This window comes from Miniopterus natalensis, chromosome 1, assembly GCF_054644295.1.
Source record: "Miniopterus natalensis isolate mMinNat1 chromosome 1, mMinNat1.hap1, whole genome shotgun sequence".
NCBI lineage: Eukaryota > Metazoa > Chordata > Mammalia > Chiroptera > Miniopteridae > Miniopterus > Miniopterus natalensis.
Genome location: NC_142081.1, coordinates 95419526 through 95433326, shown reverse-complemented (window position 1 = coordinate 95433326; position 13801 = coordinate 95419526).

Sequence of the window (13801 nt, the reverse complement as noted above, 5' to 3'; positions counted from 1 at the left end):
ATGTTGAGGGCTCGGGTAGAGATCTTGTTAGGGTTCCGATTGGACCTAGGGTTAGGGTTATGTTGAGGGCTAGGGTTAGATATCCGGTTAGGGTTCTGATTGGACCTAGGGTTAAGGTTATGTTGAGGGCTAGGGTTAGATATCCGTTTAGGGTTCCGATTGGACCTAGGGTTAGTGATATGTTGAGGGCTAGGGTTAGAAATCCGGTTAGGGTTCGGAATGGACCTAGGGTTAGGGTTGTTGAGGGCTGGGGTAGAGATCTTGTTAGGGTTCCGATTGGCCGTAGGGTTTGGGTCATGTTGAGGGCTCGGGTTAGATATCCGGTTAGGGTTCCGATTGGACCTAGGGTTAGGGTTTTGTTGAGCGCTAGGGTTAGAGATCCGGTTAGGGTTCCGATTGAACCTAGGGTTAGGGTTATCTTGAGGGCTAGGGTTAGAGATCCGGTTAGGGTTCAGATTGGACCTAGGCTTAGGGTTATGTTGAGGGATAGGTATACAGATCCGGCTATGGTTCCGATTGGACCTAGGGTTAGGGTTATGTTGAGGGCTAGGGTTAGAGATCCGGTTAGGGTTCCAATTGAACCTAGGGTTAGGGTTATGTTGAGGGCTAGGTTAGAGATCCGTTTAGGGTTCCGATTTTAACTAGTGTTAGGGTTATGTTGAGGGCTAGGGTTAGAGATCCGGTTAGGGTTCCGATTGGACCTAGGGTTAGTGATATGTTGAGGGCTAGGTTTAGAAATCCGGTTAGGTTTCGGATTGGACCTAGGGTTAGGGTTATGTTGAGGGCTGGGGTAGAGATCTTGTTAGGGTTCCGATTGGACCTATGGTTTGGGTTATGTTGAGGGCTAGGGTTAGATATCCGGTTAGGGTTCTGATTGGACCTAGGGTTAGGGTTATGTTGAGCGCTAGGGTTAGAGATCCGGTTAGGGTTCCGATTGGACCTCGGGTTAGGGTTATGTTGAGCGCTAGGGTTAGAGATCCGGTTAGGGTTCCGATTGAACCTAGGGTTAGGGTTATGTTGAGGGCTAGGGTTAGAGATCCGGTTAGGGTTCCGATTGGACCTAGGGTTAGAGTTTTGTTGAGCTCTAGAGTTAGAGATCCGGTAAGGGTTCCGATTGAACCTAGGGTTAGGGTTATGTTGAGGGCTAGGGTTAGAGATCCGGTTAGGGTTCCGATTGGACCTAGGGTTAGGGTTATGTTGAGGGCTAGGGTTATAGGTCCGGTTAGGGTTCCGTTTGGAGCTAGGGTTAGGGTTATGTTGAGGGCTAGGGTTAGATATCCGGTTAGGGTTCCGATTGGACCTAGGGTTAGGGTTATGTTGAGGGCTAGGGTTAGATATCCGTTTAGGGTTCCGATTGGACCTAGGGTTAGGGTTATGTTGAGGGCTAGGGTTAGATATCCGTTTAGGGTTCCGATTGGACCTAGGGTTAGGGTTATGTTGAGCTCGAGGGGTAGAGTTCCTGTTAGGGTTCAGATTGGACCTAGGATTAGGGTTATGTTGAGGGCTAGGGTGAGATATCCGGTTAGGGTTCCGATTGGACCTAGGGTTAGGGTTATGTTGAGGGCTAGGGATTGATATCCGCTTAGGGTTCCGATTTGACCTAGGGTTAGGGTTATGTTGAGGGCTAGGGATACAGATCCGGTTAGGGTTCCCATTGGACCTAGGGTTAGTGATATGTTGAGGGCTAGGGTTAGAAATCCGGTTAGGGTTCGGATTGGACCTAGGGTTAGGGTTATGTTGAGGGCTGGGGTAGAGATCTTGTTAGGGTTCCGATTGGACCTATGGTTTGGGTTATGTTGAGGGCTAGGGTTAGATATCCGGTTAGGGTTCTGATTGGACCTAGGGTTAGGGTTATGTTGAGCGCTAGGGTTAGAGATCCGGTTAGGGTTCCGATTGGACCTCGGGTTAGGGTTATGTTGAGCGCTAGGGTTAGAGATCCGGTTAGGGTTCCGATTGAACCTAGGGTTAGGGTTATGTTGAGGGCTAGGGTTAGAGATCCGGTTAGGGTTCCGATTGGACCTAGGGTTAGAGTTTTGTTGAGCGCTAGAGTTAGAGATCCGGTAAGGGTTCCGATTGAACCTAGGGTTAGGGTTATGTTGAGGGCTAGGGTTAGAGATCCGGTTAGGGTTCCGATTGGACCTAGGGTTAGGGTTATGTTGAGGGCTAGGTTTAGAGGTCCGGTTAGGGTTCCGTTTGGAGCTAGGGTTAGGGTTATGTTGAGGGCTAGGGTTAGATATCCGGTTAGGGTTCCGATTGGACCTAGGGTTAGGGTTATGTTGAGGGCTAGGGTTAGATATCCGTTTAGGGTTCCGATTGGACCTAGGGTTAGGGTTATGTTGAGGGCTAGGATTAGATATCCGTTTAGGGTTCCGATTGGACCTAGGGTTAGGGTTATGTTGAGCTCGAGGGGTAGAGTTCCTGTAAGGGTTCTGATTGGACCTAGGATTAGGGTTATGTTGAGGGCTAGGGTGAGATATCCGGTTAGGGTTCCGATTGGACCTAGGGTTAGGGTTATGTTGAGGGCTAGGGATAGATATCCGCTTAGGGTTCCGATTTGACCTAGGGTTAGGGTTATGTTGAGGGCTAGGGATAGAGATCCGGTTAGGGTTCCCATTGGACCTAGGGTTAGGGTTATGGTGAGGGTTAGGGTTAGAGATCCGGTTAGGGTTCCGATTGGACCTAGTGTTAGTGTTATGTTGAGGGCGAGGGGTAGAGATCCTGTTAGGGTTCCGATTGGACCTAGCCTTAGGGTTATGTTGACGGCTAGGTATACAGATCAGGTTAGGGTTCCGATTGGACCTAGGGTTAGGGTAATGTTGAGGGCTAGGGTTAGATATCCGGTTAGGGTTCCGATTGGACCTCGGGTTAGGGTTATGTTGAGCGCTAGGGATAGAGATCCGGTTAGGGTTCCGATTGAACCTAGGGTTAGGGTTATGTTGAGGGCTAGGGTTAGAGATCCTGTTAGGGTTCTGATTGGACTTAGGGTTAGGGTTATGTTGAGGGCTAGGGTTAGAGATCCGGTTAGGGTTCCGATTGGACCTAGGTTTAGGGTTATGTTGAGGGCGAGGGGTAGAGATCCTGTTAGGATTCCGATTGGACCTAGGGTTAGGGTTATATTGAGGGCTAGGTATACACATCCGGTTAGGGTTCCGATTGGACCTAGGGCTAGGGTTATGTTGAGGGCTAGGGTTAGAGTGACGGTTAAGGTTACGATTGGACCTAGGGTTAGGGTTATGTTGAGGGCTAGGGTTAGAGATCCGGATAGGGTTACGATTGGACCTAGGGTTATGGTTATGTTGAGGGCTATGGTTAGAGATCCGGTCAGGGTTCCGATTGGACCTAGGGTTAGGGTTATATTGAGGGCTAGGTATACACATCCGGTTAGGGTTCCGATTGGACGTAGGGTTAGGGTTATGTTGAGGGCTAGGGTTAGAGTGACGGTTAAGGTTACGATTGGACCTAGGGTTAGGGTTATGTTGAGGGCTAGGGTTAGAGATCCGGATAGGGTTACGATTGGACCTAGGGTTAGGGTTATGTTGAGGGCTAGGGTTAGAGATCCGGATAGGGTTCCGATTGGACCTAGGGTTAGGGTTATGTTGAGGGCTAGGGTGAGAGATCTGGGTAGAGTTACGATTGGACCTAGGGTTAGAGTTATGTTGAGGGCTAGGGTTAGAGATCCGGTTAGGGTTGCGATTGGACCTAGGGTTATTGTTATGTTGAGAGCTAGGGTTAGAGAGACGGTTAGGGTTACGATTGGACCTAGGATTAGGGTTATGTTGAGGGCTAGGTTTAGAGATCCGGGTAGGGTTACCATTGGAGCTAGGGTTAGTATTATGTTGAGGGCTAGGTTTAGAGAGAAGGTTAGGGTTAGGCTTGGACCTAGGATTAGGGTTATGTTGAGGGCTAAGGTTAGAGATCCGATTAGGGTTACCATTGGACCTAGGGTTAGGGTTATGTTGCGGGCTAGGGTTAGAGAGACGGTTAGGGTTACGATTGGACCTAGGGTTAGGGTTATGTTGAGGTCTAGGGTTAGAGAGACGGTTAGGGTTACGATTGGACCTAGGGTTAGGGTTATGTTGAGGGCTAGGGTTAGAGATCCGGTTAGTGTTACGATTACACCTAGGGTTAGGGTTATGTTGAGGGCTAGGGTTAGAGAGACGGTTAGGGTTACGATTGGACCTAGCGTTAGAGTTATGTTGAGGGTTAGGGTTAGAGAGACGGTTAGGGTTACGATTGGACCTAGGGTTAGGGTTATGTTGAGGGCTAGGGTGAGAGATCCGGTTAGGGTTCCCATTGGACCTAGGGTTAGGGTTATGGTGAGGGTTAGGGTTAGAGTTCCGGTTAGGGTTCCGATTGGACCTAGGGTTAGTGTTATGTTGAGGGCGAGGGGTAGAGATCCTGTTAGGGGTCCGATTGGACCTAGCGTTAGGGTTATGTTGACGGCTACGTATACAGATCAGGTTAGGGTTCCGATTGGACCTAGGGTTAGGGTAATGTTGAGGGCTAGGGTTAGATATCCGGTTAGGGTTCCGATTGGACCTAGGGTTACGGTTTTTTTGAGCGCTAGGGTTAGAGATCCTGTTAGGGTTCCGATTGGACCTCGGGTTAGGGTTTTGTTGAGCGCTAGGGATAGAGATCCGGTTAGGGTTCCGATTGAACCTAGGGTTAGGGTTATGTTGAGGGCTAGGGTTAGAGATCCGGTTAGGGTTCCGATTGGACCTAGGTTTAGGGTTATGTTGAGGGCCAGGGGTAGAGATCCTGTTAGGATTCCGATTGGACCTAGGGTTAGGGTTATATTGAGGGCTAGGTATACACATCCGGTTAGGGTTCCGATTGGACCTAGGGCTAGAGTTATGTTGAGGGCTAGGGTTAGAGTGACGGTTAAGGTTACGATTGGACCCAGGGTTAGGGTTATGTTGAGGGCTAGGGTTAGAGATCCGGATAGGGTTACGATTGGACCTAGGGTTAGGGTTATGTTGAGGGCTATGTTTAGAGATACGTTCAGGGTTCCGATTGGACCTAGGGTTAGGGTTATATTGAGGGCTAGGTATACACATCCGGTTAGGGTTCCGATTGGACCTAGGGTTAGGGTTATGTTGAGGGCTAGGGTTAGAGTGACGGTTAGGGTTACCTTGGACCAGGAGTTAGAATTATGTTGGGGGCTAGGTTTAGAGATCCGGGTAGGGTTACGATTGGACCTAGGGTTAGGGTTATGTTTAGGGCTAGGGATAGAGAGACAGTTAGGGTTACGATTGGACCTAGGGTTAGGGTTATGTTGAGGGCTAGGGTTAGAGATCCAGTTAGGGTTACAATTGGACCTAGGGTTAGGATTATGTTGAGGGCTAGGGTTAGAGATCCGGGTAGGGTTACGATTGGACCTAGGGTTAGGGTAACGTTGAGGGCTAGGGTTACAGATCCGGTTAGGGTTACGATCGGTACTAGGGTTAGGGTTATGTTGAGGGCTAGGGTTAGAGATCCAGTTAGGGTTACAATTGGACCTAGGGTGAGGGTTATGTTGAGGGCTAGGGTTAGAGACACGGTTAGGGTTACGATTGGACCTGGATTAGGGTTATGTTGAGGGCTAGAGTTAGAGGTCCGTTTAGGATTACGATTGGACCTAGGGTTAGGATTATGTTGAGGGCTAGGGTTAGAGTTCCGCATAGGGTTACGATTGGACCTAGGGTTAGGGTTATGTTGAGGGCTATGGTTAGAGATCCGGTTAGGGTTACGATTGGACCTAGGGTTAGGGTTATGTTAAGGGCTAGTGTTAGAGATCCGGTTAGTGTTACGATTGGACCTAGGGTTAGGGTTATGTTGAGGGCTAGGGTTAGAGATCCGATTAGGGTTACGATTGGACCTAGGGTTAGAGTTATGTTGAGGGCTAGGGTTAGAGATCCGTTTAGGATTGCGATTGGACCTAGGGTTAGTGTTATGTTGAGGGCTTTGTTTAGAGAGACTGTTAGGGTTTCGATTGGACCTAGGATTATGGTTATGTTGAGGGCTAGGTTTAGAGATTTGGGTAGGGTTACGATTGGACCTAGGGTTAGGGTTATGTTGAGGGCTAGGGTTAGAGATCTGATTAGGGTTACGATTGGACCTAGGGTTAGGGTTATGTTGAGGGCTAGGGTTAGAGAGACGGTTAGGGTTACGATTGGACCTAGGGTTAGGGTTATGTTGAGGGCTAGGGTTAGAGATCTGATTAGGGTTACGATTGGACCTAGGGTTAGGGTTATGTTGAGGGCTAGGGTTAGAGAGACGGTTAGTGTTACGATTGGACCTAGGGTTAGGGTTATGTTGAGGGCTAGGGTTAGAGATCCGATTAGGGTTACGATTGGACCTAGGGTTAGAGTTATGTTGAGGGCTAGGGTTAGAGATCCGTTTAGGATTGCGATTGGACCTAGGGTTAGTGTTATGTTTAGGGCTAGGGTTAGAGAGACTGTTAGGGTTTCGATTGGACCTAGGATTATGGTTATGTTGAGGGCTAGGTTTAGAGATTTGGGTAGGGTTATGATTGGACCTAGGGTTAGGGTTATGTTGAGGGCTAGGGTTAGAGATCTGATTAGGGTTACGATTGGACCTAGGGTTAGGGTTATGTTAGGGCTAGGGTTAGAGAGACGGTTAGGGTTACGATTGGACCTAGGGTTAGGGTTATGTTGAGTGCTAAGTTTAGAGATCCGGGTAGGGTTACGATTGGGCCTATGGTTGGGGTTATGTTGAGGGCTAGGGTTAGAGTGACGGTTAAGGTTTCGATTGGACCTAGGGTTAGGGTTATGTTGAGGGCTAGGGTTAGAGATGCGGTTAGGGTTACGATTGGACCTAGGGTTAGGGTTATGTTGAGGGCTATGGTTAGAGATCCGATTAGGGTTACGATTGGACCAAGGGTTAGGGTTATGTTGAGGGCTAGGGTGAGAGATCCGGGTAGAGTTACGATTGGACCTAGGGTTAGGGTTATGTTGAGGGCTAGGGTTACAGATCCGGTTAGGGTTACGATTGGTACTAGGGTTAGGGTTATACTTAGGGCTAGGGTTAGAGATCCGGTTAGGGTAGCGATTGGACCTAGGGTTGGGGTTACGTTGAGGGCTAGGATTCCAGATCCGGTTAGGGTTACGATTGGTACTAGGGTTAGGGTTATATTGAGGGCTAGGGTTAGAGATCCGGTTAGGGTTACGACTGGACCTAGGGTTAGGGTTACGTTGAGGGCTAGGGTTACAGATCCGGTTAGGGTTACGATTGGACCTAGGGTGAGGGTTATGTTGAGGGCTAGGGTTAGAGATCCGTGTAGGGTTACCATTGGACGTAGGGTTAGGGTTATATTGACCGCTAGGGTTAGAGATCTGATTAGGGTTACGATTGGACCTAGGGTTAGGGTTATGTTGAGGGCTAGGGTTAGAGATCCGATTAGGGTTACGATTGGACTAGGGTTAGGGTTATGTTGAGGGCTAGGGATAGAGATCCGGTTAGGGTTGCGATTGGACCTAGGATTAGGGTTATGTTGAGGGCTAGGGTGAGAGATCCGGTTAGGATTACGATTGTACCTAAGGTTAGGATTATGTTGAGGGCTAGGGTTAGAGATCTGTGTAGGGTTACGATTGGACCTAGGGTTAGGGTTATGTTGAGGGCTAGGGTTAGAGTGACGGTTAAGGTTACGATTGGACCTAGGGTTGGGGTTATGTTGAGGGCTAGGGTGAGAGATCCGGGTAGAGTTACGATTGTACCTAGGGTTAGGGTTATGTTGAGGGCTAGGGTTAGAGATCCGGTTAGGGTTACGATTGGACCTAGGGTGAGGATTATGTTGAGGGCTAGGGTTAGAGACACGGTTAGGGTTACGATTGGACCTGGGTTAGGGTTATGTTGAGAGCTAGGGTTAGACATCCGGTTAGGATTACGATTGGACCTAAGGTTAGGATTATGTTGAAGCCTAGGGTTAGAGATCCGGGTAGGGTTACGATTGGACCTAGGGTTTGGGTTATGTTGAGGGCTAGGGTTAGAGTGACGGTTAAGGTTACGATTGGACCTAGGGTTGGGGTTATGTTGAGGGCTAGGTTGAGAGATCCGGGTAGGGTTACGATTGGACCTACGGTTGGGGTTATGTTGAGGGCTAGGGTTAGAGTGACGGTTAAGGTTACGATTGGACCTAGGGTTAGGGTTATGTTGAGGGCTAGTGTTAGAGATGCGGTTAGGGTTACGATTGGACCTAGGGTTAGGGTTATGTTGAGGGCTATGTTTTGAGATGCGGTTAGGGTTACGATTGGACCTAGGGTTAGGGTTATGTTGAGGGCTAGGGTGAGAGATCTGGGTAGAGTTACGATTGGACCTAGGGTTAGAGTTATGTTGAGGGCTAGGGTTAGAGATCCGGTTAGGGTTGCGATTGGACCTAGGGTTAGTGTTATGTTGAGAGCTAGGGTTAGAGAGACGGTTAGGGTTACGATTGGACCTAGGATTAGGGTTATGTTGAGGGCTAGGTTTAGAGATCCGGGTAGGGTTACCATTGGAGCTAGGGTTAGTGTTATGTTGAGGGCTAGGTTGAGAGAGAAGGTTAGGGTTAGGCTTGGACCTAGGATTAGGGTTATGTTGAGGGCTAAGGTTAGAGATCCGATTAGGGTTACCATTGGACCTAGGGTTAGGGTTATGTTGAGGGCTAGGGTTAGAGAGACGGTTAGGGTTACGATTGGACCTAGGGTTAGGGTTATGTTTAGGTCTAGGGTTAGAGAGACGGTTAGGGTTACGATTGGACCTAGGGTTAGGGTTATGTTGAGGGCTAGGGTTAGAGATCCGGTTAGTGTTACGATTACACCTAGGGTTAGGGTTATGTTGAGGGCTAGGGTTAGAGAGACGGTTAGGGTTACGATTGGACCTAGCGTTAGAGTTATGTTGAGGGTTAGGGTTAGAGAGACGGTTAGGGTTACGATTGGACCTAGGGTTAGGGTTATGTTGAGGGCTAGGGTGAGAGATCCGGTTAGGGTTCCCATTGGAACCAAGGGTTAGGGTTATGGTGAGGGTTAGGGTTAGAGATCCGGTTAGGGTTCCGATTGGACCTAGGGTTAGTGTTATGTTGAGGGCGAGGGGTAGAGATCCTGTTAGGGTTCCGATTGGACCTAGCGTTAGGGTTATGTTGACGGCTAGGTATACAGATCAGGTTAGGGTTCCGATTGGACCTAGGGTTAGGGTAATGTTGAGGGCTAGGGTTAGATATTCGGTTAGGGTTCCGATTGGACCTAGGGTTACGGTTTTGTTGAGCGCTAGGGTTAGAGATCCTGTTAGGGTTCCGATTGGACCTCGGGTTAGGGTTATGTTGAGCGCTAGGGATAGAGATCCGGTTAGGGTTCCGATTGAACCTAGGGTTAGGGTTATGTTGAGGGCCAGGGGTAGAGATCCTGTTAGGATTCCGATTGGACCTAGGGTTAGGGTTATATTGAGGGCTAGGTATACACATCCGGTTAGGGTTCCGATTGGACCTAGGATTATGGTTATGTTGAGGGCTAGGTTTAGAGATTTGGGTAGGGTTACGATTGGACCTAGGGTTAGGGTTATGTTGAGGGCTAGGGTTAGAGATCTGATTAGGGTTACGATTGGACCTAGGGTTAGGGTTATGTTGAGGGCTAGGGTTAGAGAGACGGTTAGGGTTACGATTGGACCTAGGGTTAGGGTTATGTTGAGGGCTAGGGTTAGAGATCTGATTAGGGTTACGATTGGACCTAGGGTTAGGGTTATGTTGAGGGCTAGGGTTAGAGAGACGGTTAGTGTTACGATTGGACCTAGGGTTATGGTTATGTTGAGGGCTAGGGTAAGAGATCCGATTAGGGTTACGATTGGACCTAGGGTTAGAGTTATGTTGAGGGCTAGGGTTAGAGATCCGTTTAGGATTGCGATTGGACCTAGGGTTAGTGTTATGTTTAGGGCTAGGGTTAGAGAGACTGTTAGGGTTTCGATTGGACCTAGTATTATGGTTATGTTGAGGGCTAGGTTTAGAGATTTGGGTAGGGTTACGATTGGACCTAGGGTTAGGGTTATGTTGAGGGCTAGGGTTAGAGATCTGATTAGGGTTACGATTGGACCTAGGGTTAGGGTTATGTTAGGGCTAGGGTTAGAGAGACGGTTAGGGTTACGATTGGACCTAGGGTTAGGGTTATGTTGAGTGCTAAGTTTAGAGATCCGGGTAGGGTTACGATTGGACCTAGGGTTGGGGTTATGTTGAGGGCTAGGGTTAGAGTGACGGTTAAGGTTTCGATTGGACCTAGGGTTAGGGTTATGTTGAGGGCTAGGGTTAGAGATGCGGTTAGGGTTACGATTGGACCTAGGGTTAGGGTTATGTTGAGGGCTATGTTTAGAGATCCGATTAGGGTTACGATTGGACCAAGGGTTAGGGTTATGTTGAGGGCTAGGGTGAGAGATCCGGGTAGAGTTACGATTGGACCTAGGGTTAGGGTTATGTTGAGGGCTAGGGTTACAGATCCGGTTAGGGTTACGATTGGTACTAGGGTTAGGGTTATATTTAGGGCTAGGGTTAGAAATCCGGTTAGGGTAGCGATTGGACCTAGGGTTAGGGTTACGTTGAGGGCTAGGGTTCCAAATCCGGTTAGGGTTACGATTGGTACTAGGGTTAGGGTTATATTGAGGGCTAGGGTTAGAGATCCGGTTATGGTTACGACTGGACCTAGGGTTAGGGTTACGTTGAGGGCTAGGGTGACAGATCCGGTTAGGGTTACGATTGGACCTAGGGTGAGGGTTATGTTGAGGGCTAGGGTTAGAGATCCGTGTAGGGTTACCATTGGACGTAGGGTTTGGGTTATATTGACCGCTAGGGTTAGAGATCTGATTAGGGTTACGATTGGACCTAGGGTTAGGGTTATGTTGAGGGCTAGGGTTAGAGATCCGATTAGGGTTACGATTGGACTAGGGTTAGGGTTATGTTGAGGGCTAGGGATAGAGATCCGGTTAGGGTTGCGATTGGACCTAGGATTAGGGTTATGTTGAGGGCTAGGGTGAGAGATCCCGGAAGAGTTACGATTGGAACTAGGGTTAGGGTTACGTTGAGGCCTAGGGTTACAGATCCGGTTAGGGTTACGATTGGTGCTAGGGTTAGGGTTATATTGAGGGCTAGGGTTAGAGATCCGGTTAGGGTTACGATTGGTACTAGGGTTAGGGTTATGTTGAGGGCTAGGGTTAGAGATCCGGTTAGGATTACGATTGTACCTAAGGTTAGGATTATGTTGAGGGCTAGGGTTAGAGATCTGTGTAGGGTTACGATTGGACCTAGGGTTGGGGTTATGTTGAGGGCTAGGGTTAGAGTGACGGTTAAGGTTACGATTGGACCTAGGGTTGGGGTTATGTTGAGGGCTAGGGTGAGAGATCCGGGTAGAGTTACGATTGGACCTAGGGTTAGGGTTATGTTGAGGGCTAGGGTTAGAGATCCGGTTAGGGTTACGATTGGACCTAGGGTGAGGATTATGTTGAGGGCTAGGGTTAGAGACACGGTTAGGGTTACGATTGGACCTGGGTTAGGGTTATGTTGAGAGCTAGGGTTAGACATCCGGTTAGGATTACGATTGGACCTAAGGTTAGGATTATGTTGAGGCCTAGGGTTAGAGATCCGGGTAGGGTTACGATTGGACCTAGGGTTTGGGTTATGTTGAGGGCTAGGGTTAGAGTGACGGTTAAGGTTACGATTGGACCTAGGGTTGGGGTTATGTTGAGGGCTAGGTTGAGAGATCCGGGTAGGGTTACGATTGGACCTACGGTTGGGGTTATGTTGAGGGCTAGGGTTAGAGTGACGGTTAAGGTTACGATTGGACCTAGGGTTAGGGTTATGTTGAGGGCTAGTGTTAGAGATGCGGTTAGGGTTACGATTGGACCTAGGGTTAGGGTTATGTTGAGGGCTATGTTTTGAGATGCGGTTAGGGTTACGATTGGACCTAGGGTTAGGGTTATGTTGAGGGCTAGGGTGAGAGATCCGGGTAGAGTTACAATTGGACCTAGGGTTAGGGTTTTGTTGAGGGCTAGGTTACAGATCCGGTTAGGGTTACGATTGGTATTAGGGTTAGGGTTATATTTACGGCTAGGGTTAGAGATCCGGTTAGGGTAGCGATTGGACCTAGGGTTAGGGTTCCGTTGAGGGCTAGGGTTCCAGATCCGGTTAGGGTTACGATTGGTACTAGGGTTAGCGTTATATTGAGGGCTAGGGTTAGAGATCCGGTTAGGGTTACGATTGGACCTAGGGTTAGGGTTATGTTGAGGGCTAGGGTGAGAGATCCGGGTAGAGTTACGATTGGACCTAGGGTTAGGGTTATGTTGAGGGCTAGGGTTACAGATCCGGTTAGGGTTACGATTGGTACTAGGGTTAGGGTTATATTTAGGGCTAGGGTTAGAAATCCGGTTAGGGTAGCGATTGGACCTAGGGTTAGGGTTACGTTGAGGGCTAGGGTTCCAGATCCGGTTAGGGTTACGATTGGTACTAGGGTTAGGGTTATATTGAGGGCTAGGGTTAGAGATCCGGTTATGGTTACGACTGGACCTAGGGTTAGGGTTACGTTGAGGGCTAGGGTGACAGATCCGGTTAGGGTTACGATTGGACCTAGGGTGAGGGTTATGTTGAGGGCTAGGGTTAGAGATCCGTGTAGGGTTACCATTGGACGTAGGGTTAGGGTTATATTGACCGCTAGGGTTAGAGATCTGATTAGGGTTACGATTGGACCTAGGGTTAGGGTTATGTTGAGGGCTAGGGTTAGAGATCCGATTAGGGTTACGATTGGACTAGGGTTAGGGTTATGTTGAGGGCTAGGGATAGAGATCCGGTTAGGGTTGCGATTGGACCTAGGATTAGGGTTATGTTGAGGGCTAGGGTGAGAGATCCCGGAAGAGTTACGATTGGAACTAGGGTTAGGGTTACGTTGAGGCCTAGGGTTACAGATCCGGTTAGGGTTACGATTGGTGCTAGGGTTAGGGTTATATTGAGGGCTAGGGTTAGAGATCCGGTTAGGGTTACGATTGGTACTAGGGTTATGGTTATGTTGAGGGCTAGGGTTAGAGATCCGGTTAGGATTACGATTGTACCTAAGGTTAGGATTATGTTGAGGGCTAGGGTTAGAGATCTGTGTAGGGTTACGATTGGACCTAGGGTTGGGGTTATGTTGAGGGCTAGGGTTAGAGTGACGGTTAAGGTTACGATTGGACCTAGGGTTGGGGTTATGTTGAGGGCTAGGGTGAGAGATCCGGGTAGAGTTACGATTGGACCTAGGGTTAGGGTTATGTTGAGGGCTAGGGTTAGAGATCCGGTTAGGGTTACGATTGGACCTAGGGTGAGGATTATGTTGAGGGCTAGGGTTAGAGACACGGTTAAGGTTACGATTGGACCTGGGTTAGGGTTATGTTGAGAGCTAGGGTTAGACATCCGGTTAGGATTACGATTGGACCTAAGGTTAGGATTATGTTGAGGCCTAGGGTTAGAGATCCGGGTAGGGTTACGATTGGACCTAGGGTTTGGGTTATGTTGAGGGCTAGGGTTAGAGTGACGGTTAAGGTTACGATTGGACCTAGGGTTGGGGTTATGTTGAGGGCTAGGTTGAGAGATCCGGGTAGGGTTACGATTGGACCTACGGTTGGGGTTATGTTGAGGGCTAGGGTTAGAGTGACGGTTAAGGTTACGATTGGACCTAGGGTTAGGGTTATGTTGAGGGCTAGTGTTAGAGATGCGGTTAGGGTTACGATTGGACCTAGGGTTAGGGTTATGTTGAGGGCTATGTTTTGAGATGCGGTTAGGGTTACGATTGGACCTAGGGTTAGGGTTATGTTGAGGGCTATGTTT